The 3,392-nt window shown below is 37.8% G+C and overlaps 1 protein-coding gene and 1 pseudogene across 1 annotated transcript in view; both read left to right on the top strand.

Annotated features, from left to right (window-relative positions):
• The window catches only part of ATAD2 (ATPase family, AAA domain containing 2), a 50,504-nt gene that overhangs the window by 24,077 nt on the left and 23,035 nt on the right, over positions 1-3,392 (top strand). The gene's annotated exons all lie outside the window — the stretch shown is intronic.
• LOC102757250 overlaps positions 1-3,392 on the top strand; it is a 10,423-nt pseudogene that overhangs the window by 3,432 nt on the left and 3,599 nt on the right.

Here is a 3,392-nt window from a genome sequence, read left to right as displayed (position 1 = left end):
ATATTTTGAGGAAATTCCATACCATAATAGATGCACCAGTCTGCATTCCCACCAGCAGTGTAATAGGGTTCCATTTTCTCCACATCCTCGGCAGTCTTTTATCCATTTTGAGTTTATTGTTGTGTATGGTGTAAGTTGGTGGTCTAGTTTGATTTTTTGCATGTACCTGTCCAATTATTGCAGCACCATTTATTGAAGAGACTATTTTTACTCCATTTATGTTCTTGCCTCCTTTGTCAAATATTAACTGAGCATAATGGCTTGGGTCAATTTCTGGGTTCTCTGTTCTGTTTCATTGATCTATATGCCTGTTCTTGTTCAAGTACCAGGCTGTTTTGATTATAGTGGCTTTGTAGTATAGGTTGCTATCCGGTATTGTGATCCCTCCAACTTTGCCCTTCTTTCTCAAGATTGCTGCAGCTCTCCAGGGTCTTTTTTGGTTCCATATAAATTTTTGGAATATTTGTCCTAGATCTGTGAAATATGCCATTGGTATTTTAATAGGGACTGCACTGAATCTATAGAATGCTTTGGGTAGGATGGACATGTTAATTATGTTAATTCTACCATCCCATAAACCAATATATTCTTCCACCTTTTTATAGCTTCTATCTCTTTTTTCAGTGGTCTGTAGTTTTCCAAGCATAAGTCTTTTACCTCCTTGGTTAAGTTTTAAAAATATATATCATTATAATTTCATGATGAATTTTTTAAAGAAAAAAATAATTACTAGTTCTGGACACTAAAAAGGTCTACAAGCAACCACAATTTAGTAGCAGTTGTACCCCTGGCACCCAGATAATGGGCTCTAAATACTAGCACTCTTAGGAGAGATGATAGATTGCAGAACGGAAGCAGGAAATAAGCAAGACAAGCCTGCAACATCCCGTCATGCCTGGAAGCAAGGAAGCAGTCGAAGACTATCAGAACGAAATAGTCCATTTTGAAGAAGTTTTCATTGGACAAAGATGGGACGATTTGAACATCAAAAATAATAATTACTACAATAGATTGAAATGCATTGAGTACATTATAAAGTCAGTTTATAATGATCTTTTTTAAGAAATCTAATTGGGTATTCTGAGGTTGCTAAGACAGTGACTCATTACTCTGAAAATTGGATAAAGAGAATGAATTAAGCATTTCTTTTTCCTGTCCTATAACTATGATTCAGGCCATGAATCAGGATAATTTCATAGTAGATGAATTAATGTTCTTTATAGGAAAAATCACAGTTAATAAAAGCAAAGGAAATTATTGAGTTAGAAAAATCAGCATTTTGCAACCCTTTATGTAAAAGTGAATCTCTACCTGTAGTTTTCAGCTGGGAGTGACTTTGCCCCCCAGAGGACAAATGTCTGCAGACAATTTTGATTTTCACACCAGTGGTGTGGGGAGGGGAGCGCTTGGCATCTAGTGGGTGAAGACCAAGGATGCTATTGCATCCTAGAATGCACAGGACAGCTCTCCACCACAAAGAATTCTCTGACCCAAAATGTCAGTTGTGCCAAGGTTGAGAAATACTGATCTAAACAGTAATTACCAGTGGCTGCTAAACAGTAAGGTATAAAGGTTCATAGTGAAATTTATGATGAGTAGAGTAAGCTGACACCTCACTTAAAAACTCAACCCATTGGGGAGTCGCCGCCTCTGGACGTCTGCTCGGGGCGGCCCTCCCCTATATATATATATATATATATATATATATGAGAAATTTGATGTACAAGTAATTATATCGACGCATTAAAAAATAGGATTTTAGCCTAAGAAAAAGAGGATACAAATATAAAGTAAGTTCAATTAAAATCTTTACTGTAAATTAAAAATATTGTTATGACCACTTGGGCTGTTTCCAGATCTTAGCTATCCTATATAATAAAGAGCTAATATGCTAATTAGATTGGACAGCGGAACAACCTTCCAGAATGACCTTCCAGAACGACCAGTGGGCGGGGGGCAGGCCCACAAGGCAGCTGGGGCTGCGAGGGCCTATGTTTGCATGAATTTCAAGCATTGTGCCTCTAGTTATAAACACTGCTATGAACATAGAGGTGCATATATTCTTTCTGATTGGTATTTCAGGCTTAGGATATATTCCTAGAAGTAGATTCACTGGGTCAAATGGCAGTTCCGTTTTTAATTTTCTGAGGAAACCCCCCACTGTTTTCCATGGTGGTTTTAATTTGCATCTCTCTAATGACTAGTGACTTTGAGCATTATTTCATGTTTCTTGGCCATTTGTATGTCCTCTTTGGAGAAGTGTCTGTTTAGGTCTTCTGCCCATTTTTTTAAAATTTATTTACTTTTTTTATTGCTTAAAGTATTACAAAGGGTATTACATACGTGTCCTTTTTCCCCCCACCTTTGACAATCCCCTGGCCTCCGTTTGCCTTTATGCCAGGAAAACTCATCCATACTAATGAAGTCACTCTTTACTGGGGACAATTGGTTTGCCAAGTGTTCCGCAAAGCAGGCGTGGGCTTAGTCAAGCACCGGAAAGGACATGTAAGGAAAACAATAGATGATTTTTAAAAAGTGATGACAAATTTTGAATCCAGAGTTGAATTTACAGAAGATTTGCAGAAAATGAGTGATGCTGCAGGTGATATTGTTGACATAAGAGAAGAGATTAAAAGTGACTTCGAGCTTAAAGCAAAACACTGAATTGCTCCATAAACCTCACTCCAAACCCAAAACTTCAGATAGTTTTAAAGCGGTTTTGATTTGCATCTCTCGGATGATTAGTCACTGTGAGCATGTTTTCTCTGCCCATTTTTTTATTGGAGTATTTGTCTTCCTTTTGGTGAGTTGTATGAATATGTTTTGAAAGGTAACCCCTTATCAGATGTATCATTGGCAGACATGTTCTCCCATACAGTGGGTTCCCTTTTCATCTTGTCTTTTAGTTGTATTTTTGAAGTGGTTGTGCGAGGCAGCAATTTCAGGTGTTTACCTATGTCGCCATCTTGGTTTCTCCCCCTCTCTTTTCATTTTGATACTGGTTTCTTTTGCTGTTCAGAAGCTTTTAATTTGATGTAGGCCCATTTGTTTACTTTTTCCTTTGTTTCTCTTGCCCTAGGTGTGGTATCAGTGAAAATTCTGCTATGTGAGATGTCTGATACATATTTTTTAAATTTTGGTTTATTTTTAGAAAAGCAAACAAGAATTTATTGAGCATAGCAAACATATCATGAGGTCCCTTAGAGGTTAGGGGAAATGTGCCTGTGGGGGAAGATAAGGGGGAAGGGAGAAAGCCCAATTTTTTAAAATTATATTTTTCTTGATTTCAGAGAGGAAGGGAGAGGGAGAGTTAGAAACATCAATGATGAGAGAGAATCACTGATCAGCTGCCTCCTGCATGCCCCCTACTAGGGATTGAGCCTGCAACCACG

Source organism: Myotis davidii, unplaced genomic scaffold (assembly GCF_000327345.1).
Source record: "Myotis davidii unplaced genomic scaffold, ASM32734v1 scaffold200, whole genome shotgun sequence".
NCBI classification, from domain to species: Eukaryota; Metazoa; Chordata; class Mammalia; order Chiroptera; family Vespertilionidae; genus Myotis; species Myotis davidii.
Note: the sequence above shows the minus strand (reverse complement) of the source record. Positions and strands in the feature narration are given on the sequence as shown.